The following is a 16942-nucleotide window of genomic DNA, read 5'->3' as shown; positions in this document are numbered from 1 at the left end:
GGTGAAAAACTAAAATTCACGTCGATGAGCTATAACTGTACCAATAGTAGGTTTAGTTTCCTATAGTAATCTTCCTCTAAATAAGATATATATAATATTCTGGTAACGGAAGCGAATACGGGAGCCGGAACGGACATGATATGACATGAGGAATAGGATATGAGATAATCTTCAATTCCAAACTTGCTTATTATTTTTGAAAACCCTTTATCTACGCGGACGAAGCCGCGGGCATCAGCTGGTATGTTATAAAATATCATTTTGCGTGGCCGCCAACTTTGATTAGACAAACTTACTCTTGCTTTTTACAGCTTCTTTTGGCTAAAGATTATTTTTATTACTTTTTTATGAAATACTTGATATTTAAAACTATTTTAACTTTGAACACTATTCATATGTTGGATGCAGCAATTAGTAAAGACTAAGTACCAGTAATTGTTATGTACTCGTATATTACAGCCATTGTTAAATACTCTTAATTGACTTGAAAAAGTGGCCGTTGATTTTCTTGTGTGTTCGTCTCACGAACTCTACTTTTCCGAAAATAATGGCAGATTGATTTTATTTGCCTTTGGCCTTGACTTTACTATATAATATATCCTTTCCTATCCACGGTGTGTATAAAATTTCATGATTGGCTGCGTCAGTAGTCAAGGCATAAACACATCACAGACAAACAAACTGTTATACAATCTATTTTGAATTTTGTTATGCACCGTAATCTTTTTACGCCTTTTATTGCCGTACCTGTTTTATTTTATTTTTTTAAATTATAAAGTAAATAAATGTATAAAAAATTAAATTCATAAAGTTGAAATTCAAAATGTCTTGTATATATTGTCTTAGTGCTTCGAGCAGAGCCGCTCTTCGTTGTATGTGGTCTTATGGAAGGAGTTGTAACTGGTAGCAATATTTCCAAGGCGTTGCATTTGGTTTACTACGAAAAAAATTTATATAAAATAACTTACAAAACGTATTGATATAAACCACGAAGAAAATTTAAAAATACTATTAAATCTATCGTAACTTTTTCGCAATTGTTTTTTCGAAATTGTGATTATTAAATTTAAAGAAATGAAGGTAAACATATTAAAAAACTGTAACCGTAGTATTTTTTTAAGTCTATAGTCAAAGTCACAAAAATCTTTATTCACTGTAAAACTTTATAAGTTATTTAGTGCAAGTCAGGATGAAAAACTATCTTACACTAGCATTCAAATGATTATAACAATATTCGTTAACAAAATTTAGAAACATTAATTCCAACTATCTCTATCATTCAAATAATCTTTCACATTATAATAGGCCTTAGATGTTAATTTATTTTTACGATAAATTCAATTTTTTTAATACGTAATAGTTTAATATCATTTGGGAGTTTATTATAAAATATAACACAATCCACTTTTAAAGATTTAGCAATTTTACGGAGCCTAGTAGATGTAAGTGTAGTGCCTTAAGAGTAGGTAATCTTACCAATAACGTGGCTATGGAACGCAGATCGTCTCTTCTTCTTCTTCTTCATACGGGCGCTTTCCGCAACTCGACGTCATATGCGCCTATTTTGCGTGCGAGGGTGGTAGAGGCTACTCCAACCAGCCAAGCTCCTCCAAGAAGTCACCCAACCTCTTAACGTCGCAAAAGACTTCCCGAAGAGCGCCTGGTGACCCCAGGTGCTTCGCCCTGTAGTTTGCCACCTCACTGCATTCCAGCAGAACGTGAGCGGCTGTTTCCTCTGCCCCCATGCAACCGCTGCATAGAGGGCTGTCCGTGACACCTATATTAAAGAGATGCCTGTTAAAATTGGCCGCACAAAATATTAATCTTAGTCGACACCAATTAAGTTGTAAGATTTCCCTGGTAATTTCCCTCAAGGCTATCCCAGTATTGTTGATGTACGCAGATCGTCTCAAATTGAACGAAACAGATCAATTGGGTTCATACTTCATAGGCTGCTATTTTCTCCCAGAACAGATTTCCCAGGCGTCCGTCCTCACATTACTGAACAATATTTTCTGATGACAATATTCAAAGTTAAGTCGATTTAGTAAGTCTTTTATTGGGCGATGTATATGCTTTTACAATATGATCCCAGAACAAAACAGATGTGTTACGGAATTTAAGAGAATTGTTTAAGAACTTTTGTGTGGGAAAGGTTAATTATAACATAAATGATTTTCTCATTGATACCACAGACTGAGAATGAAGCGGATACCCTCAGGCTCTTTAATTATAAATGTTTATTGTACGATATTGTAATCCATATTTAAAAAAAGCCCGTTGAGTTTCTGGCGCCCGTTCTTTTCAAGCCTGAGGCAGTCTATTTTGAATGAGTGGTAGTTTTTGCCGTTCAATAAGTGATTTTGAACCCTATTTTGAATAAAAATATTTGAATTTGAATATTTTGTGTGAGGGCCGTTATACAGGCGGGGCAAACATGGATGTTACTCAAATATATTGTTACTTAGGATATTGCGCCTCATAATAATAATTCTTTATATTATTTGGATTGTATAATCTCATGAATTTAACATGATTAAAAATTATTCTATAGATTTATATAAAATCTACTTTAATTTGCATTGTACAGGGTGGTTTTTTGAGAAGGGCGGTGATGGCCAAGTCGCAAAATACGAGACAGAGAAAAGTCATGCCCTCGATTTACAAGAAACCAACAAGTGCATATTTAGTTTTTGTAATTTCTTGAACTTGAAAAATGAAAGCAAATAAAAATAAATATAAATTGTTTTCATATCTCAATTTCACCTGTCTAGTAAGTTGTTAAAATAAGTTTATACGTCTCTCTAATGATCTTAAAGTATTCATCCTCGATACAATCAACAAGAACGGTAAGATTTCTAACAAAAAGTATGAAGAGGATGTGAGTTTTCTTCCGTGTTAAAATAATAAATAAAAAAAAATGGTATTTCCTTTCATTTTTAGTAAAACATATCTTTGCAAAGATTGATCCTTATCAGCAACAGAGTCCAATGATCCAATAATACAGGTGTAATTTTTTTTGAAAAATCTTTCGAATCGATTTCCGTCGAAAGCTAAAAAAATTTAAAAAAAACCAAAAATGCAGTTGTTGGTCTTTTAAATTGAAGGGCATGACTCCTTTCAAAACTTTTCTCTAAGTCTCGTAGTTTCTGACTTGGCCATCACCGCCCTTCTCAAAAAACCACCCTGTATAGTCGTTTAGTGGCTTGCTTTGTGAGCATTATTTTCATATTTTTGTTGTTATCATGTGGTCTCCTTCTTTCAATATTTGAGTGAAGGGAACGATGGCTTCTCCATGCTTCAACTCGTGAACGGATGCTGCTTGTGGTGCCAGGTCGACCTGTTATTGATAATAAATTATTGTATTTGTTGGATGCGATTAATAATTATTACAGTAATCACGACCATCATGTTCACGAAGCTTCCTTACACAAACAATGAATTCAAGCTCTAAAGGTTGACGCATCCAATATACGATAATCTTATATCTTTAAGCGAGCTATTCTTGTATCTCGGAAACGGCTCCAACGATTTTAATGAAATTTAGTATACAGGTAGTTTCGGGGGCTAGAAATTGATCAAGCTAGGTTTCAATTTAAAAAAATGTAGTTTTATCCGTGTTTTAATGAGAAACTTCTATCGCCACCATATACAATACTATAATAGTTCAGATGGGACATTGGGTGATCCGGAAAACAGAAGACCCCGGTTCGAATCCAGATGTCCTATTAGTTTTTTTTGTAACTTCATAAAAATCCGAGCAAGGCTCGGTCGTCCAGATATTTAATATTTATACAGTTTATTCTTTATTACTTTACTTATGAAATATTTGATATTATCTAAACATTGTACTACAAAGCTGTGGAATGAACTTCCTTGTGCGGTGTTTCCGGGACTATACGATATTTCAGCCTTTGTAAAATACTGTATTTATTGAAAAGAGTGGCCGTTGATTGGCCAGTGGAGATCGTGAGGAAAACTTTGGAAGATTTGAATCTCACATTAGCGTTGCTAGTTAACACTTGTTATGGGTATGATATTATTATGATGCTTGACATTATTTTGGATTTATTCGATCATCTTCTCGTCCTGATTTATTGACAAAAAACACTAAACTTTTATTTCGGTTGGTAGAAAAGTTTATCTAATAAATTCCGTCGCGGCAACAAATCACCGGAATGATAAAATAAAACATTTCACCGCGGCAACAAAACATAATTTTCACGAGTACCAATTTTTACTTAATAATAAATAGTTACATTCACAGCTAACATTCTAACGCAAAAATGCGTGCTAAAGAACTAAGAACTAAGAAAATAACATTAAGATATTAAATACTCTAGGTATACATAGTTTTTAAAATAAATAATTTTATTTGTTTTATAAACCTATATACATACATCGTGTAACGGTACTAAATCTGACGCTCTCGTGTAACGCTAAAATCTGACGCTTAGGACGGATAGAGCGCCATTGGGGTTGAACGTCGAAATTCGAAAATTATCCATTATTTGTCCTTAGTAGATTATTTTGATAAATCTCGTAGGGCTCAGCCTGCGTTTGCAATGTAAGCGGAAAAAATGTATTTATTTACGACATCATATTAGAAACCTTAAAAATAACAGTATTTCTCCACTATTTAATGGATGTTATTATAAATATAAACCTTCCTCTTTAATCACTCTATCTATTAAAAAAAACCGCATCAAGATCCGTTGCGTAGTTTTAAAGATTTAAGCATACATAGCGATATAAGGACAGAGAAAGCGACTTTGTTTTATACTATGTAGTGATATCAACAATGATGATAGAAATGTCAATTATAATACTACGCCCAAGTGGGCGTACTCGAGCCAGTCTCGAATAATGTGTGACTTTGCTAATAATTGAAACTAAAATGCCGGGGTGCGTAGTAAAACTTTGTAAAAATAATACATTAAGCATTTAGAAAGACACCGCGATCACATATCATCAGTAAGTATTTTGTATTTTATTAATTTCAATGTAAAATAAAGCGCATGTTACAAAATTTTAAAGATGCCATTGAATGTCAAGATGCCACGCACACAAGCATCTAATAGTTGCCGTAATAAAATATTTTAACAAAAAAACAACCGACTTCAAAAACACTATTCTAAAACAATAGATATAATATGCACTAAAAAGTATAAAAATAATTGCGTATTTTTATACAATCTAATTAATTAATCTAATTCTAGTTACGATTATTGTTATTTTATACTATTGTTTTGGAATAGTGTTTTTGAAGACGGTTGTTTTTTTGTTAAAAATTTTTTAATTTTTTTATTTTTAGTCAATTTGAACTAAAATTTATCTAAATATGTGTAGATATACAAAAATTTTCAATGAACGTAAGCGATTTGCAATTTGATTACAGACAGTTAGAAATTCTGCCACAGATTGCACCATTACTGTAAGTCGTTAAGGAGTCTCACTGATCATCATATTCGACTACGACAATTATTTGACCATTACTATGTTATGGTAGATGACTTAAATATCCGGATAGCATAAAAAGATTCGGCCGAGTATCGTTAATTTGCTCCTAAGAATTGAAGAGTTCCGTTACTTTGTCATGGATTCCGTAGTCAGAACCTAACCAAACTCTCACCAAAGTATCTTTGAAGTAAATCCTTCCCAATAAAAAAAGAATCATCGAAATCGGTTGACGCAATATTGAGTTATTCGTACATTTATCATCCACTTTGCTATATGACCAAATCACTGTTTTCATCATATCCCTACGACATAAATATTATTAAATTGTTTACTTAGGTTTGCTTGACATTCTCAATCCTCGGGTCGGTAAACATGACCTTTGAAAATAAATGTTGAGTATTTATATTATGACCTTTTTTAATATAACATTTTAATGAGAATTATGGTAGCCATTTTTAATTAATAGGGTTCAATACATGTACAAATCTAAAATATGTTCCAGGGAGGCGATGGCGGATGCATGCATTATGCTCTTGAATGCAAACAAAATATAATGTTAAAATTATAAATACTTATAAGACAATTTCTGAAGAAGTCTGAATTTTCTTGTGTTTATAAATAATAAAACTATCATGGAAACTGCAAATCGATCAACTGTCAGAAAGAACAAGAAAACTTATTTTTGTGTGGAAAGCTTAAACTTTTGAGACATGTTTACTTTGCATTAGATCAGTCCATATATTAGTCCTTATGGGGTATTACAACATACTATGTATTATATACTCGTTATAGCTAATATTAATCTACAATATAAATGATTTTTTGAAGTCATTAAAAGTTCAAAATTAATCCCATATCTTTTATCTTCTGTCCTTACTTGTAATAACTAAACCAGTCAAAAGTATTTTGAATCCAATCGTTTAATAATATTCCCATAAGTACTCATCCAACTATTATGGTACACTACGATACAAGTGCGCAAAGTAAGTCGTTCCCGCACGAGCGAATGCAGGAAGACCTACGTGCGCACGAGTATCGTATACTATTTTTCCTATCAATATAAACACAACAATATTTATCAATCATTCCCGCACGCTCAGATACATTACCGCGCGCTCTTGTCAACGTGTGGGAAAGTGGTACTTTGCGAACGCAAATGCATGCGCAAAATTGAACTTTGCCCACGATAAAAGGAAATTATTGTTTTCATACATTTAATTGTTATTTAATATCTAATGTACTGAATTTATACATAATATTACGAATGACTCTGGAAGTAATTAACGTTTATAATGCTAGTGACTATGAAATAATATAAAATTAATGTATTAAAGTATTTATAAGAATAAGTTATGTGATTCATTAACTTTTTTTTTAATTGGTACGGGTAATCGGTACCGGTTCAGATCGGAAAAAGCTATAGTGAATAACACCATGCTGAAACCACCAAACAGTTACTATTACCTTTTTATTGGTAAGCTTTGCTTTAAGACACTGTTCCGGCGTTTGACCTGCGATCAGCCATTGCATTTTTTGCTTACGGTTATTGTAAAGAATCAACTTGTTATCGTATGTCACAATTCGATCCAATATTCCTTCATTTCTGTATCGATTCAACAAGGCAACACAAGTTTCAACAAGTGTTTCTTTCTGAGTGAATATGAGAAATGAGTCAATATTGTTTGTATGGTAACGTTAAAACATTCCGCTAATTCCTGGGTAGTTCGGCTCGGATCTGCTTCGACCATACAGATGATTGAAAGAGTTCAATTCATTGTTATTCACAAGTTATTCACCTGTGTGGGCGGTCTTCCACATGGTTCGTTCTTCAATTTCCTTCACGAATATGTTTAAATCAAAATCGCACGGTGCGTTCATTAGCAGTCCCCTCTCCAAACATAACATTGATACTAAATTCATAAACTAAACTCGTTTCCAAACATCACTCGAATTTTTGAAGTATCCATCTTTCTTGTCTTGATTAAAAAGAAACAGCTGAAAGACGATAATCGAATGTTGCACATTTTTAGAAGAAGAACTACATAATATACACTCAAAAATCTCAAACCATGAAGGTTCTATGTCAATTCGAAGTACATCTATGTATATATATATATATATATATAAGAGATTTCCACGTATATAGTCACTCATCACGATATCTCTGGAACCATTAGAGCTAAAGACTTGAAATTTGATAGGAATATTCTTTCCACCAAGTAGAGGTCAGTTAAGGATTTTCCAGAATTCCATCCGCAAGACTTTTTATTATTATGAACAAAACAACGTCTGTCGGGTCAGCTAGTATTACATTAAAACGGTAATTTCATAATTTAGCCCCTATTATATTATATTCTTTGGTACCTCCTACCACCGTGTGTAATAATAATACGACATAATTCGAAACACGAGAATATTTGCTAAACTCTTATGAAGATATTATAAATATCAAATGAATTTTAAATATAAAAGAAGTCTGTTCACTAATATTAGCTCTACTTCATTTTAAAAAGTAAGGCTTTTAAAAGTAACCGAGAGTAAAGTAAAGTGAACCACAGCACCCTCTTATTATTCATTCACATTTTCCACCTAAAGAAATTTCCATTGAATCATTTTATTTTTAATATTTATGCGTCGCCTAAGTGTTACACAGCCTTTTCAACGAAATATAATTGAAAGTTTGGAGATCATTACCCTCTAGATAGTAGGTATCTATCCAAGTACTGACGGTTAATTATTATAAGTGGGAGGCTCCTTTGCAAAGGATGCCGGCTACATAATGGGTAGGTACCACAACGGTGCCTATTTCTGCCGTGAAGCAGTAATGTATAAGCATTACTGTGTTTCGGTCTGAAGGGCGCTGTAGCTAGTGAACTTACTGGGCAAATGTGACGAGCGCAATAATTGTAGTGCCACTCAGAATTTTTGCATGCCACCTGTGTACGACACGCGATAAACATGACTATCATCCATACCACCTGGATTCGTGATCCAAAATAGATACCAGTGAGAGGCTCCTTTGCACAGGATGCCGGCTAGATTATGAGTACCACAACGGCGAGTATTTCTGCCGTGAAGCAGTAATGTGTAAACATTATGTTTCGGTCTGAAGGGTGTGGTTGCTAGTCAAAATACTGGGCACATGAGTCTTAACATCTTATGTCTCAAGGTGACGAGTGCAATTATAGTACCGCTCAGAATTTTTGGATTTTCCAACAATCCTGAGCGGCACTGCATTGTAATGGGCAGGGCGTATCAATTACCATCAGCTGAACTTCCTGCTCGCCTTGTCCCTTATTGTCATTAAAAAAATACTTTCAATGATTTCCGATTGGTCTGTAATATGCCGGAACCGAGTTGTCACCTTTTTTTGGGATCGCCTTTATAAGGGTTGACTTCCAAGCGTTCCACGCCATTTGAGTATGAATTCCTAAATAAATGCGTCAGTACCGTCCAGTGACGTAGTGTGCTTTGGCGTGGCCCTGCATTAAAAATTGTTTGGCGGCCCTTAGGAAGGGTAAAGATTTCTCACAAAGAAAAAAAATTAAGGAAATATTTCTTCATAATATTCTATCTGTGACTTTTTCCAAGATTTTTACAAACAATTATAATTATATACACACTCCTTGCCTTTTTTCGGCAAGCAGCAAAAGTTTTTATTAAATTTGCTTTAAATTTTATTAAATTTGTTTAATAGATACGGGGGTAGCTACGCCCCTGGCACCGACGTCACCAGTAACGGTACTAGTCAGTCTGGAATATACGGTCTCCAATACTGGAAATAGTCAGTTAACGAGTGTCTGACGTGGGTTGTCTCAGTAGGAAAAGTTGTAACGTTTCACGTTTTTGCCATATCAAGAAATTCAATATCTTAATAAGTTTCTCTCAAAAAATTATGCTCAGACAGATATGAGTGGGACGTGCGGGGCCCCCTTTTGCCCGGGGCCCTCAGCAATTGCTACACTTGCTATATGGCTAATCCAGCACTGGGCGTCACCTTAAGGTACACGCGTTCGAAGCACGATGAGACAAATGTCATCCGGACCGCTCGAATCCTTAACGTCCAAGGAAAACAGAGCTCAGATCTGAGAAGAACGGGCGCAAGAAAAGCAGGTGACTTCCTTCTTTAATAAAATTTCGTACCAATAAATATACAAAAAATGTTATATAATAATAAACTTCGATATTAATCGTACAATACAATTTATTATTAAATAACTTGAAGGCGGGCGCTTCATTCCCAATGTATGGTATTATTAAGAAAGTCATTTGTATTAAACATTTACGAAATAAACGGTTTTTTACGATTCTTTTGAATTTCGTAATATATTTGTGTTGGACATTTTCTGGTAACATGTTGTATATACAACCTACATCGACCAACAAAAGGCTTGAATGAATGAATGATTTTAAAAAAGTGGCTGGACCAACGTGGAGACGATCTGCTCTGGACAGATCACAATGGAAATTTCTGGAGGAGGCCTATGTTGGAAGACAAGCGAACGATGTAGAAGATTAAGAATATCACTTATATTAGATTATTACTTAGATTAGAATATTACTTAGATTATTATTACTTAGCTTACTAACCTCTGGGCTATAGGAATCGTCATCAAATCATATTTTGATAATTTCTTATTAAGATAGTTATCATGTGACGTACACATGATAACTATATTATACCTACTAGTATTATAAATGTGAATGTAAGTTTATTTGTTACGCTTTCACGCCTAAACCACTGAACTGGTTTTGTTGAAATTTAGTATAGAGATAGACAAAAACTTCGGAAAAGACAAAGGCTAAATTTTATCCCGAATAAAAGGCTTGGCGGGGTCCAAATAGGGGTGGAAGTTTGTATGAAAGTTCGTCATTATCGAAGATTGTAACACGATGAAACTTTGTTATAAGGAACTTGGTAAAACAATAAATAAATATTTGTTCTAACGTTTTTAAAATTTACACCTGTGTGGGGATGAAAAAGGGGGATGAAAGTTTTATTTATTTAAACATTTTGTTACGTTTTTTTAAAGTGATAGCCCTCACTTCTAGGATTAATACACAAATAAAATTTGAAGCCACAACCTGAGAGTTGAACAAAGCATACAAGATTTTATGACGATACGTCACTCGAAGTCGAACGGTTAGGTCAGTTGGTTAGAGCACCGGCACGAAACTTTTTGCTTTATTTAATTATTTAACCAATAAAGCCCCTATCCTGTAATGTGTAGTTCTATAGTTAATAGCTTATAAAAATGTATTATTAATACACTACCTATATACCACAGAAATTTGTATGTGTATTATTTGCAAAGCGAGTAAATTAAAAAATAAAAAATGCTGCCCAAAGTAACTTTTGCATGCGGACAAAGTCACGGGTAATAACGCTTGTATGGTGCACTACTCACTCATTCCGCGTGTAGAAACTCTTAGGGACTAGGCGCACTTATTCAGCTCCATTTGCGTTTCGCTGAACGATTTTGGTCACACTTATACAGCTCTGCTTCTATCAGCCGCGTACGGCGTCGTAAGAATGAGAATAATAACTTTAAATCACGTCTGCACTCTTTAATCTTTGCGTGCATAATGATTACGTCAAATCAATGCAGGGACAATACAGGTCGCAACTTGTCGACAAGGAGTCGCGAACCATCCCTGTAAAGAGCTGTTCCGCCGCATTCGACGGCTAACAGCGCTGTACGCGGCGGAACAGCGCCGAACGCTCTCTATAGCATTCGCATAATAAAAACACATTTATCCTCGATGGTTTGCCGCGAAAGCAGAATGGACGCGGAAAGCTGAATCGACGCGTACACGTCTCCATACAAAATTGTATCTAAAAGCTGAAAAGAGCCGAATAAGTGCGCGTAGTCCCTTAGGGCTCGGACACATGTCTACGGTGCGGCGACGGCTACCATGCAACGGCACGGTGCGCATACACGTAGGTAATGTGCAATTAATGTGAATTTAAACAATAGGCACTCATATACAGAATTATTAAACGAATATTTTGAATTTAAATGACAAATTTTTTATGTATTTAAACTGATAACACTCATTTCTAGGATTAATACACAAATACAATTTGAGAGTTGAACAAAGCATACAAGATTTTATGACGATACGTCACTCGAACGGTTAGCTCAGTTAGAGCACCAGCACGGAACGTCGTAGGTCGGGGGTTCGAGTCCCGCACCGTTCATAAAATTTTGATAAATCAACATTTGATTATTATTAGTTATATGGTGATTCTAAAATATTAAAAACCAAACATATGACCACATATTTTCAGCGTTCCATATATCCTTTTCAAACTGTGTTTCTCTGTGGTGCCGCGTCGTTGCACGGTGACCGGCGCGGCGCCGCATCGTAGACATGTGTCCGAGCCCTTAGTCCTCTTCATCGCGTCCACTCGACATTCGCTCGATATTTCTCAGCCAATAAAGTGTCCTGAGCCTCTAACAGTCAATGATGTAATTCTCTCGAGGCATTGTCAGCGATGTAGTTGGGTGTAGTGCCCTCAGCGACCTCTGCCTTCCTTGTCAAGTGCGGAGTGCCGATCGTCCGCCGCCCTCCGACACGTCGCAAGTCATTTCACCCACAAAGGATAAGTGCCTCTCCTTGTGATATCTAGTTTATTGGAACAGCTTACTTTGCGAATTCAAGTGAATCCAGTAGTGAGAGATTTCTTCTTTGAGACTTTGCATAAAACTTATGGGAGCTTACGGTCGTTAAACATCTCTGATAAGCGCATAACAGGGGTTTTTAATTATTTGAAAATATTATACAGTCAAGCATTATTAAGTAAATAATCTAATAAAGAGATGAGAGTGTAGAAGGGCTTCAATTACCAACAACTAACTTTGGTGGAAATAATATTATTTGCATATATCTCAGAAGAAAAGAAAGAAAAGTTATTTATTCACATAGGTCAAAATTACACTTAAGTATGTCAAAGATTTTACCGAAATTTCGGAAAAATTGAGCCATAATGGGAAGAAGTGCCACAATTACTATAAAATTTTAAACCTACATTTTTTTTAAAGTTTCAGCATTTTACATTTTTTTTTACAGTGTTTGTAAAGTGGTGCATCAAAATTACTCAATTATTTTGATTTTCCTTAAGGTGAAACAAGTGCAGTGGATTTTAATTCGTATACACTGTAAATAAATAAAGATATTAAGCAATTTATATATTAATATATTAACATAAAATGGTATATAATCAATTTAAAAATAATAATCCCGTAGGCAGGACCTACCAGGCACCACCCTGTAACCGGTGCCAAAGGTAACGACCTGCCTCACGACCCCGCCACGAGCAATATGTGCCATGACAAGCTCTGCTTCGGAACTCAACTAAAAAAACCTAACACGTGTGTGATACCTATAAATATACGTACCACTATCACGAAATATCTCCACTCACATTTTTTAAATTAATATCTAATATAAAATTATCATGTCGCGGTGTTTGTAGTTAAACTCCTTCGAAACGGCTTGACCGATTCTCATGAAATTTTGAGTGCATATTGGGTAGTCTGAGAATCGGACATCTATTTTTCATCCCCCTAAATGTTAAGGGTGGTCCACGCCAATTTTTTTGACATTTTTTTTTTTAATTTATTTAATTATGATTCAGCATTAAAAAATACATACAACTTCAAATTTTCACCCATCTACGATCAACAGTTACTTTTGTATCGCGATTTTAATATCGGCAATACAACCTTCGCTGGATCAGCTAGTAATTAATATAATTTTTATCAAAATAAAAATTGTGATAAGAAACCATAACAGAGAGATTATGAGTAATCTCTTTCACTTCGAAGCAAGTTATTGTCTTCGAAAAGAGAATGTATTTTTTTTTTTTCAATACATAGACCGTACCGTATGCATATTTTGAATTATTGTAGTTTGTTCTCGATACAAATTTAATTCCCAGCTATAGTATTGCCATCAAAACAACACAACTAGGTGTGAACCGTGAACCAACAGCTTCCCGTCACATTTAGTGAGGCGTAAAGGGCTTAGGTAACTGTTCCGTTTGTTTCAAGTTACAGCTCCACGGAGCATGCAGAAGTTACAAACAAGTTCTGTAGTGAGGCGCTTGGACATTAGAAATGTTCACAATTAGTTCGACTAACGATGACACAACGGTAAATACGATGAATAAGAAAATATTATATCAAAAATAGTGATGGGAGAGTTTCTTGCTCCGCAAATTCTCTCTCAGAGCGCCATTTGTTTCCGAAGCGGTGGCAGTTTGAAGTGACATTAAAAAGAATTTGAGAAAAAAATGCCTTTTATAAGGTGAAACTAAGTGGGTATACTATGCTTTGAACCAGACATTCCTTAGGTCATCTCTAATGACTATGAGAAGGAAGGAGGCAGGAAGTAAAAAATGAATGAATAAATACACAGACACAAGCCACATTTCATGTAGTGTGCATACTCCTTAATCATAGATTATTGTTTATGTTTAAGTCCATAGGTAGGTGACCACATTCTGTTTACAATCAAAGGCCCCGCCTAAAAATGGCAATCTCTTTAAAAGTTAGGGTTGTCTAAGAAAAGAAATTGAGAAATAATATTTTTATTTCGTAGGGAAGTTTTTTCCTTTTTTTTATTTATTTATTAAAACTTAAACATCACCATACTATTGCATACTATGACCCAAATAACGTACCATTGAAGGGATGTTATACCCTTTCTGGTTCACGTTGTATAGCTGCACATCACGGCTCCACAGCATAGCAAAACGTGCATGCATTGGCGCTCAGGATTCTTGATAAACTCAAAAATTCTGAGTGGCACTACAACTGCGCTCGTCATTTCATTTATTTCTGCCGTGAAGCAGTAATGTGTAAGCATTTTTGTGTTTCGATCTGAAGGGCGCTGTAGCTAGTGAAATTACTAGGCAAATGAGACTTAACATCTTATGTCTCAAGGTGACGAACGCAATTGTAAGTATTGCTGCTCAGAATTTTTGTGTTTTTCAAGAATCCTGAGTGTCACTGCATTGTAATGGGCTGGGCATATCAATTACCATCAACTGAACATCCTATTCGTCTCGTCTATTATTATCATAAAAAAGATAAAGTATTATATTATTAATCTAAACTTTTCAAAATGGCGGAATATTTTTTGCGATCTTCAATTTGTTTCGGCGACATCGAGAGAGGGCGCCCGACGCAGCAGGCTCGTTATATTCATCGGTCCTCGGTCTCATATCTCAATTAAAACTTAAACACGTCACCGCCATGTTTCGAGTTGAAGCGTCGCTTAACAGCTCCCGCAACATGCTAAGGTCCCACTTTGGTGTTTAACACAATCATCACAAACTGTACCTTGAATGCATTACAGAAAGGTTCAATCTCCAACAGCAAAGGATGACTGATGAATTCCTCTGTAGCGAACATTAGATTTGTCGGGCACAAACTGTTATGGACGTTATGACATCGGGTTACAGCTGTTATTTCTACGTCTCGACATGGATCGGAATTTTAAGTGAATTACCTCTAAATTTGAGTCTACTTGAACGGACTTTTATTTACGTATTTAAATTTAAATAAGTCTTTTCTTTGATACGTCGTATCTACATTTATTATACATAATATAGGCATTGTGGTTTTTGCCTTAGTATCTATTCGGTTATTAATTGCAATAAAAAAACAAACAAAACTAACCGAAGAGCCTTAGCAAGTAAAAGAGTTCTACAAAAATAAAATTTCAAAATCAAAATTTATGAACGATGCGGGACTCGAACCCGTGACCTCTCGCCTTCCGTGCGAGCGCTCTTCCAACTGAGCCAACCATTCGAGTGACGTATCGTTGAATTGTATAGATTTGAAAGAGCGACATCTCAAGTCAATTTCCTAATATGCAAATATGGGGGTTGAGCAGGTTATCAACAGTAAATTAGATTCTGTAGATGAAGCCATAACCTGAGAGTTGAACAAAGCATGCAAGATTTATCAACGATACGTCACTCGTACTACTTTTATAATAAATAAAAAAGTTTAGTTAAAAAAAAGGATCCTAACAGTCGTTTTTTTTTAATCTTATGGATAAGGGCTGACGTCCATATGTCCAGGACTATACCTTTTCAAAAATATGAGTGGAGGAATAAAACCGTTAGCATAGGCATCAACTCAGGGGCACACGTTCTAAGCTGTCCGAACTATACTTCAGTCATAGAGCTCTGACACCGTATGATAGTTGACGGTTTTTTTCCGTTAAGTTCCGTCAAGAGTCGAATTGGAGGCAAAAAGTGCACAGAAGATCTTTCTCTTATGCCTGCAGGATGTCATTCCTCATGTGCAGGTAGAGCTGGTTGAAGTTACCAAGAGCGGCTTTCAACAAATCTTAGAACAGTCGGGTAGGGCTAGAAAGCTGCTTGCCGATTTTGACGACGTGCTTCGGTTATATTTCCTCTTTAGAACTGCAGTTAGGATCCTTTGTGGCCAGCACCGCAACAGCTTCGATACAACTGTTTTTTTGCCGTCAGATGCTGCTTTAACTAACGCATCCAACCAGGGCCTTGATCTGCCACCGATCGGTACCTACTACGGAGCTGTGTATAAAAATATCCAAGCCCTGTAGCATCACATCGGCTACTGCAACGACACAAGGAAAGAAAAGGGTTTCTTTCAGGGGTCCCAAGTTTAGGATGCAAAAATTCTAGCGCTCTACAAAGCGCAGGATCGGCCACATATGGTGTATTGCTGTCATCTATGGTCTCGTGCACCTCAGCATGAGCTCGAACCATTTGTCATTTGATGTCGCTTGATGTGTCAATGTGTGTCTTCTACCGCATTTATCACGGGCAGTGTTCCGAAGATCTGTTTGACCCGATTCCTTGTGCGGTGTTTTCAGGCCAATACGACATGGGTACCTTCAAATTACGCGCATATATCTTTCTAAAAGGTCGGCAACGCTCCTGTAATACTGGAGTTGCAAGAGACTGTGGGCGGCGGTGATCACTTAACATCAGGTGAACCGTACGCTCGTTTGTCCTCCTCTTCTATAAAAAAAATCGTAGGGATCCAGTTGTTACGTGATGTGGCATCTATCCATTTTTCTTTATAGTTTCCCTCCTTTGGAAAGCTGGAGAATGAGGAATGTAGGAACTTTATTTATGATATATATTGATAGAAGTGAACTGTACATCAATAGTTATTTATGCAACTGTTGTGTAATAAGAAGTATTAAAACACGAATGTGGGTCCATAATAGTATCACATGAGTGTTTTAATACCTAATTATCAACAGTTGCATACAAGACTTTATCTACACCCATAATATGAATCCTTTAAAAGATTCTGAAACAGTTAGCTTACTGCTAACATTAAAACAGCCAGTCCTAGTAGTAACTTAATATCATCCATTACTGATTTTATACAAATAAACTAAGTGTTAATGAAATACTTAATTATTTATTTTAGTAGTAATTTACATTTTGTATTGTGTAATTATTAAA

Source organism: Leptidea sinapis, chromosome 1, assembly GCF_905404315.1.
Source record: "Leptidea sinapis chromosome 1, ilLepSina1.1, whole genome shotgun sequence".
NCBI classification, from domain to species: domain Eukaryota; kingdom Metazoa; phylum Arthropoda; class Insecta; order Lepidoptera; family Pieridae; genus Leptidea; species Leptidea sinapis.
This window is presented reverse-complemented; position numbering follows the sequence as displayed.